Here is a 25,622-nt window from a genome sequence, read left to right on the forward strand (position 1 = left end):
GATGCAACCAAGTTCTGTAATTCTCCAACTGCGGCCCTTGGATTCTTCTTTGCCTCCCGAATCATCTTCCTCACTGTGCGTGGGGCAAGATGCACTTGTATCTTCTACCAGGCAGATTTATCACTGTTCCACTGGTTTTGAACTTAATTGCAAAACACTGACCATACCTACCCACTGGCCTTTAACAGATTTATGAGGTTAACATTTGTAAGCAGTTCTTGTGTCTTCTTTGTTGTATTCCCATTGATTGATCGGCATTATATTTAATATCTGCACACTTAAACCATCTGTCTGTCTGGCTGAGAGAATCTTTACATTCTAGTTCATTAAGCGGTAGCACATTCAATGCAAGATATTATTAAGATGATCTTAATTTAAATGTGGCCCTTTCTGAGATATACCAGATGTGTCAAATGGAGATTTGTGATAGGAATAAACTGCCTGACTTCAGTAAATACAATCAGTTCTTATAAACTTCTGATGTTTGGATAGCTGTTTTTGAAGCTATTGTAAAATCTGAAAACCTCCATAGAAAAAAATAAAAATAAAACCAGTGTTTGTGATAGGGATCTAAGGCTTACATGTTACAAGCTTATTCAGTTACCAAACAGCTGGTTCAAGATGAAGCTGTTTTTTACACCGTTCATATTCTTTTTGTTAATTGTGTTTTTGCTGCATGAAAATAACCCAATTAGACTAGCTCAAATATATCTGAAAGTTCCCAAGTGGAATTGACACTGCCTAGAACTATTAAATGAAAAACATAAAATAAAGGCCATATTTTTCGTAGCATTTGTTAGCTGAAAACAATGTTTAAGATCGGGCCACTAATACAAAATGTTGTTTTTAATATATCTTTAGTAAGCATTAAAGTAATACAGATTATATTACATAAAAAAACTAAGTAGGGCTACTTTGCCAAGACTAATTGGAGTTGCCATTACACTAGCAGATCCATTTGTCAGATTTTTTCATCCCTAATTTCCCTGTATAAGTGTTTTTGTTTTTAAGGTTAGTTTCTAATAACCTGTATCAGTATCTGTAATGGTCACACCTGTTACACAGAACATAGTTTACTCAAAGGCATTCTCACTAATAAGGACTTCCCTCTATCAGTTCATTTCAGTTTCATATCAATGACAGCCAATATCCTTTTGTGTGTCCTACCATTTTTTTTCTTTCAAGAAAAATGTGTTGCTTTAAATTTAACACAGCACATTCCCGACTAGTCACTGATTTTAAAATAATTTAAATTCTTATCCTCAGTGCCTCTCCACCTGACATGCAGAAGTATTTAATCTTATTTGTAATAATAAAAAGGCTTGAGGATCCTTCAGCCTGCCTATGTACTTATTTTCATGTTGACGATCAGTGTGGGAACAGTTTTGCAACAGACATGTATGTAAACTTGTTTTCCCCAATCAAAACACATTTTTCACTAAAGCATTTCACTGTGGCATCAAAGTACACACATTACTGGAGAGCATACTAAATCTCTACATAACCAAGAATGCTTACCCAAAAGAAGAAAGATTTTTACAGGAGGAGAAGGTGATGTCTTGGACAAATCACCCAGATTCTAGTAAAGAATCTGAAGTAGATGAGCCTGCACACCCGTCAAACTATTTTATGTAAAATCAAAACAATGCGTGGTATTTCTAAAATTCTCTCTTGTCATAGTTCCTGAGGGTTGTGGCTACCACTGGTAATTTTACAGTTTTAGGTAGGCGATCACTAAATTACACTTATGAGGATATTTTTTATGAAAAAAAGAAAATATATATTTTACTGTCAATTTTAAAACTTTTTTTTTTGCATTCAAACTTTGTAATTGTAGCGTATACTTAGTGTTCTGCATTTCTGGTTTATTCCGAATTATACCGAAAAATTACTTTTTTTTTTTTTTCAACTGGACGTCGGTTTTTACTGATTTACTGGTTTATTATTCAATATTAAGTATACACTAGGTATACTTCATTATAGAGAAAACAATGTTTTCTTAATAATCTTCAGACCTTTAGTAAGATATAATACAGTACACTTTAGGGTACAGTCAAGTCACGTCAGGTGGACCTGAAAAGGGTAGAATTTTCACAGGTTATTATGGCTGCCAATCTGAGGTCATGTGACTTTTTTTAGTTTGTTGCATATAAACAGAACACTTTGAGCTATTTTATTAATGTTTATAAGTAATGTAATGTTGTTAGTTATTGTATGTTCCTTAACCAAAGCTGTGCACTGACAAACTGTTTTAACCTCAGTGTAAGTGATACAGGTCACATGCTTTGGCACAGGGGCCTATATTATTCCCTATTTAGTTTCCCCTTTCATAGATAATGTGTTACATGACCAAATTGACCATAGTGGAAAATCAGGCCCAGTGTTGTTATAATTAGTACACAGCTGTATTCTATGATTCTCTCAATTCTGTTACAGGTGGTGTCCAGTAGAAATCGACCATTGTTTTATTGGAACATAGCAATGATATAGATCCAATTTATTTTGTATTTTATTTTAGAAACCATTGTATCTCATGTGACACATTGGATTACGCCACCTGTGGCTGCTTTCTTTTTGTTCACATACTTCCATTTCTAGTTTATTAAATAGTTTTAACAGGAGATACCTGTCTGTCAAGAGTGACATGGGAATTACTGACAGTTCTGAGCTTCCACACAAAGTGATTACTATTTATTTATTTAAAGATGTTTACATTTACTTAATACTCGTTCTATGCTGTTGCCAGCACATCCTTCGGATTGCAGGAATAGTGCAGCAAAGGTTCTTAGCATTTGATTGATAAAGACAGGAGGCAGAATGGCCAACTCAAAACGACGGCATCAGAATGAGAAAAGGGAGGAATTAAAGGATTTTGTTTATCTTTTAATCGCCTTAGGGCGCTTTCTTTTTTTTAAAAATCTTTTTAGATACACAAAATATGCAAACTGAGATATATAAATGAGTAATTTTTAAACAAAACGACTAATGATCTCACAAATTATGAAAAACAACAGTCATTTGAGGATCTCAAACCCCAGTGCATTAGATCGGCCATTTTGAAAACAGCTTTGAAACAGACTTTAAAGTTATAACTGTACAAAGTTGTTAGGATGTTACTGATGAAAAGGTAAATTACAGGTACATTATTTAAGCAGTGTACCAACACATGGGGGCGTATAACACTATATTTTTGGAACGCCACTGCTTAGCCTTTAAAAAGGCTTACTGTGCTTTTGTAAATGGCTGTTATGGATATAGTAATTATTTATATTCAATAATTTCAGATGCACATATACTTCTTAATGAGGCCTGATCCAGTGCTGCTCATGTTTTTAATCAGTCCCTGCTTAGCATTTATTTATTGAATGAAACAGCTTACACTATAAGTAAGAATTTGGTTCATCATTTCCAACTGCTGGGCTTTTGTTTGCCCTATCATTTTAATTATTTTTTCTTGGCTTTATGGCTCTATGCCTTTATGCCTAAATATGGCTCATTAATTTTATATGATTAAAAATGTTAACAGTTAAGGTGTGTGTCTTATATTCCTACACAGAGTTTTTGGTACTGGCACAGCACAATCCATGGCAAATGCACACAAAGGTGGGTGTGGTTGGAACTCATTCACATGATTAATTCTTATTAGCCCAACCTTGGCTAGATAAGCCACAACATGTGCATATAACCCAAGCCAAGCTACTTTATGCCAGCCCTATACATATTTTGACCTCTAACTTCGCTTAATCCTTGAGAGATGGTTTAGAAGCCCACCCCCCAGAATCATTTTAATACCTTGCCAAGATGTCACATTGAATGATTGCCATCAACAAATGTATGGTGGAGATGAGTGAGATCGGGCTGTGGCCTTTCAATCAAATGCTTTAGAGAAAAGGATTTCATAACCTAGGGGGCAGTAGCAAAATATAGACAGGAAGTCAGGATTGGTTTTTTGTTTGTTTGTTTTTTAACAGCTAAAGTTGCACTGAATGTTACTTATTGTTGGCTTTTGCCTGGATCACATGTTTGGATAATGCCCTCATTTTTTAGTGGGCCTTACTGTATGTATACAATGTCCAGTATACAGCATATTTGCAGAGGCACAAAAAAAAAAAAAAGTGATCTGCCTTCATAATGTGCATTGTATTTGCATTATTTGAATGCACATTCATAATGTGTATTTGGGGGGGGGTCTTCTCAGTACGATTAAATACATTAGTGCAATATCCTCTGATTGCATCCATAATTGCATTCTAATTGATCCATAAATCTTAAAGTATTAAGTAGCTTCAAATTATATTTCAATGTTCATCGCCCCCCCACCCCTTTTGTTTGCGGTATTATCATTGCATTAACTCAACTACTGATGTTTTATATTTTAAGTGTTAATTGCCATTTAAAGCTAGTTTCAAAAGTCCTGTTAGCTATTAGAGGACATCAGCTGTATTGTGTATATGTACTATCGTCTATGTATAACAACAAGACTATCAGAAACAATAATGTACAAAACTATTTTAGTTTATTTTTAACTCATCATACTATGGTATTTTGATAGCCCCTGTCCTGTTCATATAGTAATTTGTAAACATACACACAATTTCCACAGCATGTTCCAGAATATTTATATTTTTACTAGCTGTTTCTTTTAACATACAAGAATCCATAAAACAAACAAAAAAAAGAGATAATGCAATTACAGAATTTGGGAAGAACATCAGCCCAGCTGGAATGGTCTTGCTTTAAACTTGCAAATTTAGGGCACAAGGTTAATGAAGTTGGATTGAATGCCCAGATAATCATTCAGTCGTTAATCAACTCAGAATGATGACTGTTAATTCCGCTACAAAACAGCCCCCAAACCCAGTTTATAAAGGCCTTTGCAACTCTGTTCTGCAACATAAACATCTGTGGTAGGTAATTTTAATTGTATTTTTGCTTATACGTGGATTTCATTTCTTTGCATGCCATTGTTATATTTATCATGCAAAGAAGACCATGATTGATTTTGTTTTATTCCATATAAATAGTGATGCCACTATTGTTTGTATTTCAAGAATGCATGGGAATGTCTTGAGGTTCATAAGATAGGATGGCTCACAAAGTTCTCAGTGTTGTCATCCTCGTGACTTTCTATAAAAAGAATGCTCCAGCCAGCCGGAATAATCCGAGTAAACTTGCATGTAAATGTGACCTTCTCATTGCTTTACAGAGTCTTAGTGTCTGTCCAACTGTCACTCACACAAGAAGAGCATTCTTTCTCATGGTTTCTGCCTCAAAAGACATTTTCCCATAACATAATTCATTTACAACTTCCTCTAGTCAATTTCATGAACATTTTTTGTTTTCAGGGATTCAGATTGTGTTTGTGTGTGTGTGATTTTAAGTTGCGAAAAAACAGAAGGAGAATTGTGCATGTTTTTACTTTAAGAAATGCAATCCATTTTCACTCATGCAGGCTTTTAGTATTATACAATATGTGATAAAATGGAAGTGTGATGTGTAAGCTGTAGTATTTCCCAAGGTGCCCTTATTCATATACTGGCTTTGTAGCCATTAAGAGGTCATCCTGACAAGAGAACAGAGTTGTAAACTACTGAACAGGTTACAGGGAATAAAGAGCCTGCGAGGAAACAAGTGACATACAGAGACAACATGTACATGTGGTGTCTTTTTAAATGGCTGGTTTTCTTTTTCACTTTTCAAATTGTGCAAGCTGTAAGCATTACAAACCGATAATAATATTTTACTGTTTCCTAACCTGATTTTAAGAGAAAAGTATGAATTTAAGCCCATTTTACTGTGCAAGGCTTGTCTGTAAAGTGTTAGCAGTGTAAAATAAATACAATGTGGGTAGACAGTACAATACCCTTTTTAGTTTTCTGTACATTTTAGTTTTGCCTCCTTGATCTACCATTGAGATTGTGAGACTGGATGAGAACCAATGACCATGCTTTCTCCAAGTGAGCATCTTAACCGCTGCACAAAACAGCCGTGCTCATTTTCATAAGCAATTGTAGAGCTTTTAACTTCATGTCACGTGCTGCAATTAGAATATGTAACTGCAGAGATAGATTAACAAGAAAGCTTCAAAGATGGAGAAGTTGTGTGTGCCTGTTGCTGAAATCAACTTAGGAAATTCTGGATTATGAGGAAGTAAAGTACACTGAATGATTATCTATGGAAGAATGTTGTAAACATCCACTGAAAAATTATATTTGGTAAAAAAAACAAAAAAAACATTGCTGTGTGACAAAGCAGTTTTAAAGCACTCTTGTAGGCATTCATTAGAAAAGAATGCAATTTAACACATTTCAATTTCTCATTTGCTTCTTCAGTAGGGTGATTTAACCATTTTATACAGAACACACTGCTGACTTATTGTTTATTGTACAGCAGTCATTGCCATATTGATATTTGTATGTTCTGTAGAGCAATGTTTGAGCATTAGTCACATTTTCTAGGGTATAGAATAACAATCTGACATCTGAAGTAATCTTTTAGCCCACGGTGGACAAGTTTTTAACATAGCTGCCTGTGTCATGTCAAGTTAAAATCACAGAGATAAAGACAGTAACATTATAAGCATTATATACAGAATCAAAAGGTTTACTCTTGTACTGTATGTGGAAGATTTTAAAATGATACTGTTTGTTACTGTTTGCATGTTACAGGTTACTGTTTAGATGAAGAAAACATTTTTTTATATAAAATACCTGAAAACCCAAGGATGGATTTTTTAAAGATTGGTCTTGTCTCTTTTTAGCAAACTAATTATGAAGCTCATCTAGGATATGAGTTTTCTCATCTCCAGAGTGCTGCTCTGCTTCCAAAGTAGGTGTCAATAACTGAAGTCTGTACGCTTCATGCATTTATTTTCTGTTACAATAAAACCCACAATAATTAAGGGTCATTTGCCTGGCTTCTTTGGTAATTACGAGTTTTAATTGCTTTTAGTTCAAGGGAATTAGATAGGCTTTTCACTTGTGCATATTTCCTTCCATATTCAACAAGCTTAATGACATCATAAAAGTCAATTAGGTATATCTTGGCGTGTTAGTCAAGTACATTTTCTTTGTGCATTTAAGGTTTCTGAAAAGCCCTGATAATGCTACTTTTAAAGCTACTTTATAAATAAAGTGAAAGCATATCAGAGATGTACTTTTGGCATTTTAAAATCTCATTGTTGACTTTAGATACCATGGATGTGTGCCACAATCTAGATATATTGCCAACCAGAAAACCCAAAGGCAGTTTTTCTTGCTTTCTGACAGCAATTGTTCCAAACATAAGCGTCAGAAGTATTGTACTGTCTACACAGCTCAACAGAATGTTGTTTCCACAATGCAAGTCCAAGAGAAACCTGTAATAAAGACTTCAGGATTGAGATGGGTTGATGGCTTAATAGAAGGAGAAACAGAAAGTTGGACAACCTTTTATTGTCCACCTGAAACTGGTTATTAAGACTTGACTATGAAATTATTTAGCGTGACATAATGGGTTGACAGAAGAAAATACCTTTCTTTTGTAAGACTGATGAAGGAAATCATTGCAGAGCTATTAATTACTGCATAATCTTAATATTACAAAGAATAAATTCCTTTTTTTTTATTTGACTGAAATGTTTTTGTTACAGGGAAGCTGGAAGTTTTTTTTTTTTTTTTTTTTTTTTTTTTTAGTGGTTACATTTATTTCTTTTTATTCAATAATACTCTCTGTCCTATGTAAACAATACACACACTTTGCAAATTGACATTTTTAATTTCATGTGCAACAACTGCTTGGCAAAAATACTGAAGGAAATGTAAGTCATTCTGTCTTCTTAAAACTCTAGTTGGAAAATGTCCCGGTATCTGTTTTTTATTGGCATCTTATTCTCACTGTAAACACTTCCTACAGATTGGCACATACTATGATAGATCTTCACTATGTAATATCTAAATACAGATTGAGAGCAGAAGGATTGCATTTGTGTCTCCTTTTTATTTTACTTCCTTGTATAACGTATTTCAGTCATATTTGTAAATGGTCGGTTTGGCTTTCTCTTGAGATAGTTGATAGATTCAGTGCTAACTCACTCTCCTTTGTTTATTAGTGCCTTGTTTTTGAAGATGCTCCAAATGGCGTGCTTGCTGGTCTGGCTGCAGGAATGCAGGTTGTGATGATCCCTGATGAAAATCTTAATCCAGAGCTGACAAAAAAAAGCAACATTGGTTCTAAAAACGATGGAGGACTTTAAACGGGAACTGTTTGGTTACTTTAAACAGGAACTATTTTGAAAGAAATATTTTCGTCTGAAATTTACTTGTGAACTAACACTAATGTTAACGTTTTAAGTCAAAAGTATTTATTGCCTCCCAAAAAAATCTTTGTGGGCAATAAAATAATTATGTAGCTTTAACTTTTGAATCCGGAAAATGTAAATTCAGTATTTTTAACTGATGTGACTTGTCCAGCGCGAATTCAGAGGTCGGAAATTTGTATCCTACACTACCTACCTTAGTGGCATCTATATATGGTACATATATGACTGTAGTGCACAACAGGTGCACTGCATATTGTGTGGACAATTTTGTCAGCTACAATCACTGATAACACTGTGTGACAATTTTTAATTTTTTTTTGGTTCCTGGGTGGTAAGTGTTATTTCCTAATTGCTTATGCCTCAAAAGTATAGCAAATGGCTATTATTCCCCACAAACTTTTCTTTTGTGACCAGGACAGTGATATTTTGAAATTTACCCATTTTCCAGAACCTTCCAGATAGATTCAGTGCTGAGTAAACTTGGAGTAACTTCTAGAACTTTCTAGAACTTTCCAGTAATATAAATAGTAGTATAAATACAGGGGCCTTAAGCCCACCAGTTCAGTTTAGTTCCTGCTGCCTAAGTGGATACATATCTGCATTTTTCTGAGATGGCATCAAGAGGCTGCAATGGTGGCATTCCTGATGGGTCTCTAAGGCGGTTTTACCAAGTTTCCCTGCTATCTTTGCCTTTGGGACACCAGGGACACCAAGGCGCACTACCACAGGCGGGACTGGCCACAGAGGACCGAGTTCTCTGTGGAGAGGAATAACGTCAAGAGGGAGCCACTGGTGGACCCCCGGAAGGTGCTGATGCCACCACTGCACATCAAATTGGGCCTTATGAAACAATTTGTCAGAGCTCTAGATAAGGAGGCGGCAGCCTTCAAGTACCTTCAAGACTTCTTCCCTAAGCTGTCTGAGGCAAAGGTCAAAGCTGGTGTCTTCGTCGGACCACAGATAAAGAAGATCCTGGAGTGCAATGAATTCCCCAAGAAGCTCACTAGTAAGGAGAAAGCGGCTTGGAACAGCTTTGTCGCAGTGGTTCGGGGCTTCCTGGGCAATCACAAGGCCGAAAACTATGTGGAGCTGGTTGAGACTCTGGTGAAGAACTACGGCACAATGGGCTGTAGGATGTCCCTCAAAGTCCATATCCTTGATGCTCATCTTGATAAATTCAAGGAGAACATGGGAGCATACTCGGAGGAGAAAGGCGAGCGCTTCCACCAGGATATACTGGACTTTGAACGCCGCTACCAAGGACAGTATAACAAGAACATGATGGGAGACTACATTTGGGGGCTGATTCGTGAAAGTGATTTTATAATCGTAAATCCCGAAAAACTACTCACTTCTAAATCTTTTGTAGTCATTTTTGTATTACTTTAGTATAAATACATGTTAATTTGGATTCATTTGTTGTTTTTTTCTGACTTTATGTGAACGAAAAGACTGTTTTCTCATTGGAAATAGGTAAATTTCAAAATATCACTGTCCTGGTCACAAAAGCAAAGTTTGTGGGGAATAATAGTCATTTTCTATACTTTTGAGGCATAAGCAATTAGGAAATAACACTTACTACCCAGGAACACAAATTGTGTTACATAGTGTTAATTAAATACCCTTTGTTTGTTGATATATTTAATATTTGTAGATAAGAAGTCACACTAACATTTAGGTCAAAGCAATCCTAAGGAGTAGCCTCACTTAGATTCCTGATGACCTTCCCAGGGGTAGCTTGGCCTTAACTTTAATATCTATATTCAAGATCAAATCCATTTACTGTAATGCTGAGACCTTGAGTGCTTGGCTGAGAATATTTATGGAATTATTTTGTTAGCTAAAATCACTTTAAAGTTCTATGGTGAAATAAAAATGATTCAATTAAAAATGGTTTCCAGTTTCATAGGATGACTCATTTAGTAACCTTTTTGCATAGCTATAATTAAGGGAGCTGGCTCTGTTCAATAGGTACTGCCCTTTATAAATTTCAGCAGCAATTATTCCTGTTTGTAACCCAAAGGCGAAATGTCAGATCTATCAAAAGTAAAGCTAACCCTGGTATGCTTTCACATTATTTTCTTTGTTGTATATTATGATGTGCAAAGCTGTGAATCTTAAGAGTATAGGGGTTGATTAGATATAATCTGATGTGCTTATTCTAATTCTCTATCCTTTCAATGTTTTTTTTTCCCCCTTAATATACGTGATATGAAAATAATACACCCCATTCTTAGGTTTTATAATTGATTCGCTGTCTTACTGTTTATGAGTATTTGGTATCCTTAATTTGGCCTTCACTTGATACAGAATGATTGACACGAAACAAGCATGAAAATATCATTAAAAAATGAAAGAAAAAGAGTGAAAAGAAATTGCTTAAATGTTATGGGATTCAGGAATTAATAAAAAGACTACTGTGACATATATTGGTCTTTGTTTATATTTGTTCTATAGACCCTCTTCCCCACTGAGACATGCCTGGAGGCACAGAAGAATAAGTAGCGGCTGGGGGCCGAGTGGCTGCAGGCTTCCTAGTGGCCTCTTTCTTTTTGGCTTTTAGTCAAGGCTAAACCAGGCCAGACAGGCAAAGGGGAACTAAAAGGTCAAGCCTGAACACAAGAGGGGGGCTTTATTCTACTAATAACTATGAAGCATCTGGAAGCCTGCAGCAATGTCAGACTCTCTGGAAAAAGAAGGTCAATACTTGTGTTTTGATCCTTTTCTCTGATTTATTAATAATTCAGAACTTTTTGAATTTTAACAATTTTTCATTCATGTCTGCAAAATCAATCTTTTTATACATCTGCACTAAGTCTTTTCAGTGTCTCCAAATTGGTAGATCTAAACACTGTCGATGATATCTTGTAGTACACGCCAGCCACTTAGGTAGGCAAGTGGGCCTTTCTGTGTTATTTATGGGTTCACTGTATACTGCCGTGATGGTATTTCTATATACAGCTATGGGCAAAAGTTTTGTATCACCTATCACCTATCACCTATATTAGGATTGATACATAACATTTTAACTATGTTAAAACCACTTCACTCTCTATACAAACATAGTTTGAAAGTTCTAGACAAAAAAGCCAATACAATATCTGTCACATTCTTAAGAAATATAACATGTTATGTTTTGATAATTGTATACATTTTTCCAATGTATGCCTAATTTTTAAGTCTCTACATGAACTGGCCCCTCTGCCACTAAGGGAATTTTTTCAGCCCTGCTCAGTAAAAGCTGTTAGATTCACTCAATCAACCACAAGAGGAGACTGTATAGTGTCTTGACGTTGCACTAAGTTTGCACAAACAGCTTTCTCAATTAAGGGTGCCATGTTCTGGAATACGCTACCAGACTTTATGAAAAGTATATCAGACTACATGAGCTTTTTCTCAGAACTGAAAAACTGGTTGAAACGGGACCAGCTTTGTGACCACGTCTAGTCCCCCTTCAATTGTTGATTTTCTTTTTTGGTATTTTATTCTTATTATGAATTGTGATTTATTGTTGTTTTATATTTTTAATTGTATTTTATTGTTGTTTTATTGTTGTTGTTGTATTTAAAATTTTTTGTCAGTTTTTCAATAAGTATATGGAAAACGTAATCGTGGTATGTAATTCAATATGTTAACGTAACATTATTCAGCAGGTTTCATTTGACTTTAAGAAACCAAATTAGTTAATTATATAGGGTGATGCAAAACTTTTGGTCAAAGCTGTACACTTCTTGCTAGAGTGGACTGTTTGTGTGTTATACAAGTGATGTGAATTACATAGTATTTCGAGCATTACTAATCACATAGTATTTCAGTACAACACCACTCATTTAATATCCTCCAAAAATCATTTTTAAGATGTAGGTAAAGAAATCAAAAGACAGAAAAAATAAAGATTATTATCAAGTCATAAGTCTTCTCCGTGTTTGGAAACCTAAGAAAATAATTATCGCTTTACTTACAAGTTGAAATTATCTGACTTACTATTTAACAGATGGCTGAAGAGGGCTTTTATATACAGATATTTCATTCCCTTGTTTTTTTTATTTTTCACAACAGACATGGAACTGACAACAGTTACTCTTTCTCTTGGCTTAGTCAGATGAAAGCCCAATGGGAATACTTACCCAAACGAAGTTCACACACCTGAGCTAGCAGCCTTCTATTACATTACTTTGTTGTTGCAGTAGACTCAGCACATAAGCGAAGCTCAGTAGCTCTTGGGGGCAAAATCATCTGTGTCTGCTGTGTCACAGATTAACTTGTTAGCAAATGGATGACAAATGTAAGTAGTGTCTGTGTTGCATACATGACAAAAGGGATTGATTTTTAAATCCTAAATATACTATCTCACAAATCAAATGATCGCACTAAATGGATGATGTTAAAAATATTATATTATAAATACAGTATTTTTTTCATACAAATACAGTAGTCTCTTAGCCAAAGTGCTCTTTAAGACAAAGATGACCACCGGACACACTATGCCAAGACCAATCTCGACATGAATCAATAACTGCAAATGTATTTGTTACTTATGTCAAGATGCATGTCTCCCTGGGGGAAAACCGAGCCAAAAGATAAGCAGGAGCTATGGTAGGGTGGTTACATCTGGTCTTCAGGAAATGTTTAGTATTTGACTCTAAAATCCCATTTAATGTCTGTCTCCTTGTTCTAGTTAAAAGGTATAACGGGTGTTCTGTTACTGTGAGGGTATCCGCTGAGAGACGAGGGAGACACAGAGCGTTTGACGTTGAAACACTGCACAAGCGTCCAGGTTTTATTAACAATTACAAATATTGCAAGCAGTTGCAGTGGTACGTGGTCACTACTAGGGAAAACACAGGTGTACATAATTATAAAATGCTAAACAGAACACAGTTAAAAAAAACAGCTAAGAAATAAAAAGTGGCCGAGCTCATTAAGTTTCAATTAGGCAGTGAGGGAAGACTAACCATCCAGCCCTGCTGTATGTAACACATATTTTAATTTACAAAATTAAACATTTGCATTTAAAAATCAAACTATGATATTCCACCAAACCCCTTTTTACCATGGCAGGACTCAGCCCTACCACAGCAGGGTACACTGAAATATTTGTATTGTGGTAGTTCTTTACAGAATATTAATATGAATACCAGATTTCTATTTAAAATACCTAAAGAAGGTAAATAATTTGACTGCGCAGTATGTATTTCCACATTAACAACATTTTGCCTTGAAAATAGCTTCAAGGATCAGATATATTACAGCAGTTTCTCTTCATGAAAAATAATAGAAAACAAACAAAACATGTTTCTTGATAATTCTTTGGCTTTTCCACTGTTGAATTCTAAAGAGCAAACTTGCTATGAAAAACAGCACGCAGCAGCATTGAAGCTTATTTTATACAGTGTGTCAAAAAGTAGCAACTCTGCAGTAGTCTAGATTTTAAAAGTAAGCAATCTTTTTTTTTTTTTAATGTTTACCTTCTTTTTCCATTTTATTACAGTTGTACAATGTATGTTGGTTTGAGCTATTTTTCTCTAGTATTGAGTTGATTATTCTTTTTTTTTTTTCTCGACCATAGTTTCAGAAATTATCACTATCAGCTCTGGCATAGATGATAAGAATATGGGGCAATTTAGAATCCAGTTTGACAACTGAAATTCTTTCTGATCTTGTAGAACCATAAGGAAATACATACATTCTTATTGGAATGTAAATCTGAATAGGAAAGTGGTTACAAAGTGGATCTGTCCGGAAAACCCTTTCTTTCCATGCAATGGTGGCACTTGTTGACAGGGGCTGGAGTGAGCAGTAAGCAGTACAGCCAATCCTTACCCAACCCCCACTACTGAGCAACCAACAAGGACCAGCCAAGCACAGAGACACTGCAGGATACCATGGTAACAGCCTCTGGCGCAATACAGAAGTTCAAGGGTAGCATAGAGGGCGCATTACACAAATGGATGTGACAGGCATGTGTTGCTGAACGGGGAGCCACTATAAATTCAACAGTATAGGGAAATTGTGCGGTTTGGAACATTTTAGACACCCCCCACCCCCCCTCAAAAAATAAATAAACAAATAAAACAGCCTATTGTAATAAAAGTGTTAAAAAAATGATTTGTGACAAATGTGACACTGAATGAAGAAATCCATATTTGATTACAACCAAATATATCTTTAACCAAATGGGCATATTTATACAGCACCTAAGGTCATTTCAGCCAATTGGTGTACAGGCAGCCAATGGTTTATTAATCCGAAACAAAACAAATCCAACACAAACCATGTAAATGTATCCCACATTAGGTGTGCCGCAAGAAAGATGCAGTTGTACAGCATTGTTGAATGTGCAATTATAGGCAAGCAGGTAATGTGCTTGTTTTCAGATACTTAGCTGCGATTCACACATTGATTCCCACTGCAGCATGTTCTCTTGTGGCATTATATGGAATGCATTACAGGGATTAATTTCTAAAACAGTCTCATAGTAACAAAAAAGTAACAGTACATTGTAACTAACAAAATAGTTGAGATATTAGCATTCAGAGTTTTAATAGCAAAACATAAATCAGCTATCTGATGTTTGTATCTAGTGTACAGTAGACAGAAGATTTTAGTTTGGACACCATGGAAACGCATACATAGTAAATATGTACTTCTTTGAAAAGTCATCCAGGTTTGACACACTCCCAGGAGAAGGAACCTAGATGAAGGATAATGACAGCCTTTCCATGTGCACAAGCTGGCTGCACTCTCCTACAGGGCTAACAATATACAATACCTTGCAAAAGTATTCAGAAGCCTGACCAATTCTCTCATATTACCGAATTACAAATGGTACATTGAAATTTCGTTCTTTTTGATATTTTATTTTTAAACACTGAAACTCAGAATCAATTATTGTAAGGTGACATTGGTTTTATGTTGGGAAATATTTTTAAGAAAAATAAAAAAACTGAAATATCTTGCTTGCATAAGTATTCAACCCCTGTGCTGTGGAAGCTCCCAGTTTGCACCGATGAAAGAAATTGCCCTAACGAGGACACAATTACCTTACCGTTGGCCTCCACCAGTGAACCATTAAAGTTGCTGTCACATTTTCTGGATAAAAACCCCACTGTTGAAGGATCATTGGTAAGGCTGTGAATCTGAAGGAAAATGAAGACCAAAGAGCATTCTACAGAAGTTAGAGATAAAGTAATACAAATGCATAGATTAGGGAAAGGATACAAAATAATATCCAAGTGTTTGGATATCCCAGTGAGCACAGCTGGATCAATAATCAAGAAGTGGAAGCTGCATCACACCACCCAGGCACTGCCAAGAAAAGTCTGTCCCTCAAAACTCAACGCTCAAACAAGAAGGAAACTTGTGAGAGAAGCCACAGAGAGGCCAACAATCACTTTGAAGGCGCTACAGAGTTCAATGGCTGGGAGTGGTGTAATGGTGCACCAGTCAACCATATCAAGAGCTCTGCATAACACTGGCCTGTATGGGAGGGTGGCAAGAAAGAAGCTGTTACTCAAAAACATCTGAAAGCGTGTCTGGAGTTTGCCAGAAAGCATGAGAGTGACCCAGCTGCGATGTGGGAAAAGGTTTTGTGGTCAGATGAGACCAAAATAGAGCTTTTTGGCCAAAACTCAAAGCGCTACGTGTGGCGCAAACCTAACACTGCTCATGCCTCAAGACACACCATTCCTACAGTGAAGTATGGTGGTGGCAGCATCATGCTGTGGGGATGCTTCTCATCTGCAGGGACTGGGCATCTTGTTACAATTGAAGGAAGAATGGATGGAGCAAAATACAGGAAAATACTGCAAGAGAATCTGCTTCAGTCGGCTAAAAAACTGAAGTTTGGGAGGAAATTCACCTTTCAGCAGGACAATGATCCCAAGCACAAGGCCAAAGCAACATTGGAGTGGCTCAAGAACAAAAAGGTGAATGTCCTACAGTGGTCCAGTCAAAGTCCTGATGTCAATCCCATTGAGAATCTGTGGCACTATTTGAAAATTGCGGTCCACAAGCGTCGTCCAACCAACCTGAACAACCTGGAGCAAATCTGCCAAGAAGAATGGGCCAAAATCACTCTGACACTGTGTGCGAAGCTGGTACATACTTACCCCAAAAGACTTAAAGCTGTTATTGCAGCGAAAGGTGGCTCTACCAGATATTAATGTGTGGGGGTTGAATACTTATGCAAGCAAGATATTTCAGTTTTTTATTTTTCTTAAAAATATTTCCCAACATAAAACCAATGTCACCTTACAATAATTGATTTTGAGTTTAAGTGTCTAAAAAAAAATATATCGAACAGAACGAAATTTCAATGTACCATTTGTAATTCAGTAATATGAGAAAATTGGTCAGGAGTCTGAATATTTTTGCAAGGCACTGTATATGTGTTTATAAAAAATACATTTGTTACACTTTGATGGTGCCAATAATGTTTAAAATGCTTAGAATACTGCATTAAACAACTTTTACTAGCAACTGAAAAATGTTCCACAGTTGCCCGCTGTCTACCTGATAGCTAAAGTCAAGGGAAATATATATCCTGTACATACTGGCTCAAGATCACTTATCTTCATACATTTTTAATATGCACCACAAAACCTTTACACATTCTAAAGTTTCATGAAGATTTTTTTTTATTGAATTATTTATATATATATATATATATATATATATATATATATATATATATATATATATATATATATATATATATATATATACTCTCTCTGCCTCTCTCTGCCACAAAAAAGAAAATCCCAAATTCAAGTAAATCCAAAAAACAAACAAACAGTTGTGTACAGCAAGTTACCTGAGGAAATGCGTCAGGACTATACTTTGTAAAGACAACATAGAGCATCCACTTAAAGCTCAATTTACATAGATCATATTAGACAAACTACTCTCAGATAATAAAAATAAACAAATTAAGTAATGAGGTAGAAAAGTTAAATATGACGGGTTGCCTTCTAAACAGTAGCACTTTTTTTTTTGCACATAACTTACAAAACTAGTAATACGCCACGATCGTATTCTCATGTAAAGTTAATGACAAAAGTGTAGGTTAAATGTGTTGATTTATAGTTGTTGTTAATCACATAGACAAAAAAGAATGCATTCTGTCAAGAGCTTAAAATGTGATGCTCCTTGCAAATTGTAACATAAGAATATAAGAGCATTTATGAGTAACGGGAGTCATTTTAGACTAGCTATGCTCATCCTGTTCCTAGCAGCTGATTGGTCTAAAAATGCTGTCAAGTTGGGTCTTAAAGGAAGTGATTCAGCATTAACGACTAGATAACTTATTCCATACCCTCATCACTATCTGTGTGAAGCTCTTAGATAATTACAACACCAAGGTATTTTACTTGATGAGTCTGTTTGTGTTCTATACCACTGTGACAGGACAGTGGCAATGGTGTTTAGACCAGGAAGGAAACCTCAGAAACACTAGGTACAGTGACGCACTAATGCACACTTTTAATAATAATTATAAAATTACACAAAAGACAGGAACAAAACAAATAGCACAAGGACCAAAATAAAAAGATATACAAAACACTTACAGTATTACAGGACGAGACATGGACGTAAATATACAAACAAGACGAGACAGCACGCACCATGAAAACCTCCACCTCTCACCATCAAATCCAACACTAACCAATCGAACATCTGTGACCACCTTATTTTTTAATTAATTATTTAATTACATATTCAATTCACGGCTTCAGCCACATTCTCACATTTTTGCAGGAAGGATTTTAACTCCCTCCCTCCTACCCACTAGTCCACACACATACACACACACACACACACACACACACACACACACACAAACGCGCGCATGCACACACATATCCCCATGCTTCGGCAGGGCTTTAGATAATCTGCCACAACCACCCATTTGGAATTCGGATACTGGGTTTTTGTAACTGGCATGTAGCACTTCACATTTTTTGACTGAATCACAATTTGATGTGATTCTGCCCAGTTCTGTATGCAGCCTAAATCCTTTTGGATTTCCTGGGTGACTGAAAGTGATCAAGCTTTGTGTCATCTGCAGATCTGACCAGCTTGCTATTCATCCCCTAATCTAAGCCACTGATATAGAGAAGAAATAACAGGGATCCAAGCACAGAACCCTTCAGCAACAGGAGCACATGGCCACAACTAGAGGTTTCCATTCTTACAAGTACTCTCTGCTTCCTATGTTTTAGCCTGTTTTGTATCCACTTGTATGCACTTCCTTGTATTCCCACTGATTAGTCTTTGTTGTGTCTCACCTAATGTAGTGTCCTTTGTGTATCACTTAATCATGTGTATTTCTTTCTGTTCTTTATTGAAAAACTGAGTAAGCTACCAGATCAGTATGTTACAAATACAGTTAGTATTAATTAACTTAATCGATCTATAGTAGTTTTTATGTTCATGTCAGTGCATTAATGTGAAAATCATGTGATCTCAGTAAAGACACTGCAATCATTTAACATTGCACGTGAGCCAATTTAGTGGAAAAAAAAAAAAGAAGTTTTTCAGAAGTGTTAGTTAGATCCTCTGTTGATTAGATTCATTGAATATAACTTGTATCTGAACATGATGTCAATTATGTTTTGACTGGAATTAAAGATTTTATATATTACATGAGACATACGGGATGCCACAGTTTCTAAGAATGTAACTTTTAAGTGCTTCTTCCTAGTGGCTTCATCACATGAGAAGCACCCATTAATCAAACTTGCCTTGCAGCAGAAACATCAGCAATAGGAGCTTCTTCTGAAATGATCATTTACCATGGCAGGACATCATAGTCCTTTAAGCTTCATGACATTTCAAGAAGATAAGAACATAAGAAAGTTTACAAACAAGAGGAGGCCATTCAGCCCATCTTGCTCGTTTGGTTGTTAGTAGCTTATTGATCCCAAAATCTCATCAATGAGCTTCTTGAAGGATCCCAGGGTGTCAGCTTCAATAACATTACTGGGGAGTTTATTCCAGACCCTCAAGATTCTCTGTGTAAAAATTTCTGTTCTGAATGCCCCTTTGACTAATCTCCATTTGTGACCCCTGGTCCTTGTTTCTTTTTTTCAGGTCGAAAAAGTCCCTTGGGTCGACATTGTCAATACCTTTTAGAATTTTGAATGCTTCACTTAGGTCGCCACGTAGTCTTCTTTGTTCAAGACTGAACAGATTCAATTCTTTTAGCCTGTCTGCATATGACATGCCTTTTAAACTCGGAATAATTCTGGTCGCTTTTCTTTGCACTCTTCCTAGAGCAGCAATATCTTTTTTATAGCGAGGTGACCAGAACTGAACAAAATATCCAAGATGAGGTCTTACTAATGCATTGTACAGTTTTAACATTCCTTCCCTTGATTTAAATTCAACACTTTTCACAATGTATCCGAGCATCTTGTTGGCCTTTTTTTATAGCTTCCACACATGGTCTAGATGAAGACATTTCTGAGTCAACAGAAACTCATAGGTCTTTTTCACAGATTCCTTCTTCAATTTCAGTATCTGCCATATGATATTTATAATGCACATTTTTATTTCCTGCGTGCAGTACCTTACACTTTTCTCAATTAAATGTAATTTGCAATGTGTCTGCCCAGTTCTGAATCAGCACATTGGGTTTTAAACAGCAGTAGACCTACTGTTTTAAAATGATTATATTTTCGCTAAAGAAATAATGCCCATGCTGCACTTCCATACACCTTTTCACAGTTGCCCCTAATACCTTACACATGGTTATGCAGTAAGCACAGACCTCTTAAGACATCTCACAGCCTTGGCATTTCACTGCACAAACCCATTAACACAGAATGAAAAAATAAAATAATAAACAAAAAATCTATATATTATATATATATATATATATATATATATATATATATATATATATATATATATATATATATATATATATATATATATATGGGTAGGTATATATATACATGTATGTGCATCCATCAGAATTATCATAACATATCCTGTGCCAATAGCAAACTTTCTTGTCTTTTTCTCGTAACACCATTTATTTAAGGTTTTCTTGAATGGAAATCTTTTGAACCTTCATGCACCTGTTGCTGCTGTTTCTGCTGCAAACTGTATGCTTCGTCCTCCCTTTGTAGTCGTTACAATATGTTCATAAAGAAGTATTGCTTTTCTCTTTGAGAATATATTCTCATAAATCAGCATGGAATTGACAGAATTTAGAAAAATGATTCATGCTGATCATAAAGTGTAAACATAAATGCATTAATTCATTCATTCACTAATTCATTCATTCATTAAAACAAGGATTAAGAAGGTGAATTGAGAATAGTAAATCCATCTGTGGAGCTGATAAACAGAGCCCCATGAGTACCATTAATTAAACTAACACTAAGGCCTGTCATTCTTTTCATTCTTTTCAATTAATTGCTTTTGCTTTAAAAAAATAGTTTTGTTTATTTCTGTACAGTGCTTTGTCAGGGTAATTGACTTGATTTTTTTTTGTGTTTTTTTTAAGTTATGGCTGGGAAGAAAATGTAATGTAATCAGAAGCTAAATACATCAACGACCAACATGATGCTCTCCTATACTTTCCAATATTTTCCTGTGGTTGGTAATTGGCTAAAACCATGAGTTAAAACAAACCCCATAGAATTCCTTGCTTTATTTTATATATATTATATATTTTATGATGTTTATATTTTTATATATATTTTTCCTATGTAATGTAATTATATTATACCATGGATTATGTCATAACATGACACCCATAGATATATATTTTATTATATTTCGCAATTATATATAAAATATATTTTACTAGTACCTGACCTAAAACCTATAAATATGTATAAATAGTATTATATTTGGACCTTGTTCCAAAAATTGTATGGGGGTTTAGCTTTAAACCATTTCTATATAATATATTAGTTAAGATATATATAAAATTTTATATCAAAAAAAAATAATAATATAATAGTATATTTGAATATGAACTGTGAAAACCTTGTGACTGTAGATGTGTCGGAGACCTAGCATTAAATTGTGTAAAATAGGTCAAATGGAACTGCCTTGTTCCAAAAGCGTTAAACAGCAGCTTAAGTATGTTTATGCTTTACCATTTTCTATTAAAAGAACATTAAAAAAAAGGAAAATTGCATCTGCCAAAATAGAATTAATATATTGGAATTAATTTTGTAACCTCTGGCTTTTAGTAAAGGTCATATGGCTCATCACTGACTGTTGTTGCCCTTTCATTAAAATCAAGCATATGATCTACAAGGATGCAGTAAAAAGAATAATAATGCCTCTTACGTATTTGAATAAGCAGCGACACTCAATGCATAATAACACTGCAGCTGACCTAAGCTGACATGCTATCTTATTTTATTCAAGGGAGACAGGAAATCTAGGGTACAGTTATGGGAGTTTGCTTTGCACGGTTATGAACTGCTGAAACATGCACATCACACATTTAATCAAGAGTGGAGGCCCTTTCAGTAAGAACAATCTTTCATTTAATAGACAAGGAATGTGATAGATGATGGGGCTCTGGAGAGTCTGCTTCTCAAGTCAAGCTGCAGAGGTAAGGCATCTGTGAAACAGGACTGTCTGTCACCCAGGAGAGCCTTGCAGAAATGAAACAGTGCACATGCTATTCAGAATTAACAAGGGATACATTCAGCAGCGCTGCTACTTTATAATTATAGGAAAAATTTAATTAAAAAGGGATGGGATTAGTCAAGAGTGATTTATATTTTTAGAGTGCTACAGGTTACGTACCATTCACACACATACATCAAGTACACATGCGTACCACTATTACACAACCTACTGTAACAATACTTTCTGCCAGCTTTTAATATCTACAAGCAGGGTTTATTGCTTGCAAGTGTTATGGCCATAATGACATTGTGTTACATATACAGTAGAATTCTACTTTCAGAGTTCAACTACAAAATCATATGCAACATGTCTTAAATTGTTCTGTTAGATTGCACACTACTAGTCCATGGGCCAGACAGGGTTGGTTAGGTGGTCCCAAAAAAGACGTACCAAATGACCTTCATACCAGTGAACAAGAATGGTAAACCAATGCTAGAAATGCATGCTGGACATTCCAAATGAGTAGCTTTATCAATTTACACATTTTTTAAGTTTGCACCTGTATGTGTATTACGAATCACAGCATTGGGAAAGCAGTGGCACTTCCAACATGACCTCTTTGCAGTTCTCCAGGAGTTGGCATGTAGATTGTACGTTGCTTGTACTCCTATCTGTCACATGAATTAACTCCAGCTGTGGTGTGCAAAGAAAGGAACAGTGGAATCAGGACAGCTGCCTCCATGTGAAGATAGTCTTTACCAACATGCTCTGAGAGCCAACTACCAAAGCTCCATATGGAGACATAGTCTGGTAGCAGCTCCAGATGTGCCAGCTCTCCACAACAACCACTGGTGGACAGCAGGAGAGGATGACAAGCTTGATATTAAATGGATGACTAGTTCTCCTGCACCTCAGGTCATCTTGGAGTTCATATCATGTAAATGCCCTCGTACCTGTCAACGCCCCAGTTGCCAGTGCCTGTTTAATGGATTAAAGTGCACAGAGAGTGCAGGCTTCAGGACTGCACCAACATGGTGGATGCTGATGAAGATGATTCAACGCAGGATTCACTTGATGACGAGGATAGTGAAGATGAATCTGACTAAAAATGCAGTGGTCTTGTAAAAGACATTTGTAGTGAATGCATATTAGTGTAACATGGTTTTCCTAACAAACAGTCTTTAATAAAAATATGAAGTATTGAAATAGGGTGGTCCTAAAATGCAGGGACTCTAATTGTCTGTTAAATCTGTTCTGTTATTTATATCAATGTATATCAATCAGAGTTCATGCATCTTTGCTGCTTACATTCAGTTTTATTTACCCAACAAATGTTGGATTATGTTTCTTAACTCGACAAATGTCAGAAGTATAGAGGAATGCTGTCACTTGCATAATTATATAATAAATATGGTACTCGTTCACTCATTCAACACATTTTGTGTTGCACAACCATTAACATTTAAAGGTTAAAAACTGAAAAAATAATGCTGTTGCCAGTGGGCACAGACCTTTGAGTTTGAAGAGTGGTGTATACTTAATAATGCTTTGATGCGTATTGTATGAGATAGTTGGATTCAAGTAAGTTATTAACCCCACATATTGCTTTATAGTGCTTCTGTTTGGAAGCAAATTGCTACCAAAAAGCTACAAGGTATAGATGTGCAGCATACATATTTGGAAACTACAGATAATAAGCTTTTAAACAAATGTTTCATTTGATACCTCTATAATTTGATACCAATCAGCCAAAAACTAGGACCTGGCTCATTGACTATACTGTGGAAGCAATTTTGTTCTAAATTATATTTTCCCCTGGAGAACTTGTTTTATCCACTTTTGTTGCTGAGGTATTGGCTAAAGCAACTTGGCTGACAAGTAGACGGGCCTTCCCTCACAGGAAGTTACAGAAGATGCATGGTGTTTAGGGAGTAATATACTGTTTAATGAGTTAAGGTGCTCAAATAGATTAGTGCATGCAGTATATTCACAGAGAAAAGCTACTGTGAATATATATTTCTTACAAAATGCATTTGACTAAGAAGAACATAGAAATGTTTATAGATACAGCTACACGCATTTGTAGAGGAATTGTAGCCTATTTGTTTGCATACATAAATACAATTTTTAGAATGTGGGTAATGTCCTTTTACCCCACAATGAATTGTGTGTGTTTTGGGTCTGGTGAGTTTAATATTAATAACAAGTAAGAGACAGTGGCACTTGTTACAGTCAGGCAGGTATCATGAGAGATTCACCACACAGCTTTGCAAGCAAGCAAGAAACAAAGATTGCACTGCAATCCTGACTTGAAGACACTGCGCCATTCAATCCTCGGACTCATTCCAGGACTGCAAATTGTGCTCAATTGTGTGGCGTTTTTGAGATATTGTTTTATTTCCAATAGGAAACCCATTTTGAGCCAGATAATAACCCAAGTGTAAGGCTGCTTGTTTAATGAATGTGAGTAAGGTTAATTAAATTAAGGTTGGCTTGTTTGCCTTGATGACACAAATCAGCCAGACGTGTCCTATAACAAATGACCATCAACATGTAGGTAGCATGTGTTATTTTGCAAATACAATTGAAGATTCATTGCTCTTTTGCATGAAAAGTATCAGAAATCCATTTACTGTGCTTCATTTTCACTCCTTTTATCCATAGCCACTTGACTTGTTCACCTTGAATTTAATCAGTCATAAGATGTCTCCCTTAAAACATTCCTTATCCCTTTATCATTTCTATACTATTGTGACAGGATATGGCTTTGCGGTGACGTCAGACTAGAATGCAGGAAGAATAACATGCACTGTAGAGCAAAGAGACGCTTGCGACGTTGTTTATTAAACACAAAAAATAAATAAAAGGTTTAAACAAAAACATATGCTCGCAGAGCCAAAATAAAAGTGTTAACAAAAACAAAATCACAGAAACCAAATAATATGATCAGGCTGGGCAATAGCCTTCACTGATTTAGTTTAAAATTAATCTCTCATTCTCATTCCGCCTCTCGAACACCCCACCCAGAGCAGGGAAAGCTGCAGGCTTATTTACCATGGCTGAGGGGTTTAACTAGCTGGTAATTATTCTGTTAGCCCTCGGCCACAATCTGCACAAGTTTATTAATTATGTGTGACTGCCGGCTAGTTTAACAACGCACTAGCTGACAGCCACACATTACCACATGGTTTTAAAAAACAAAACACACGCTGTCCTATTTACAAATACACAACAATAAATAAATCATAATAAATAAACACAATACACTGCACAGGGGCGGAGGGGAAACCCTGTTCTAAAAATAAATTCTGTACAGGGCTGCTAAGTGAATTCTGTATGCAGAAATAATACCCGTGTTTGGTGCCACTACAGTTTAATACAACCTATCAGAATACAGAATTTATGTTGTAACTTAATGTGAGCTTGACATTTGCTTTAAAATCAAAGGGGTAGATGTTCTAAAGTGTTGCGCCAGTCGAAAGCCAGCTGCAAATGAGTCGGAAGTTTGGAGTGAAATTTACTAAACAAGTGCAATGCTGTGAGCGACTTTTTAAGGAATGCTTTGCGGCAGTAGTTTTACTTTGCGCTTCAACCTTAGATGAATATGTAATTATGGTTGTTCCTGCATAAATTCTCAAAAAGGGGACAGAGATATTGCAAACAAGAGTTCTCAGATATTACAATGAGATGTACTAAAGCTGCCGACAGTTGTCTCACT

The sequence above is a fragment of the Polyodon spathula genome, chromosome 15, assembly GCF_017654505.1.
Source record: "Polyodon spathula isolate WHYD16114869_AA chromosome 15, ASM1765450v1, whole genome shotgun sequence".
NCBI classification, from domain to species: Eukaryota; Metazoa; Chordata; class Actinopteri; order Acipenseriformes; family Polyodontidae; genus Polyodon; species Polyodon spathula.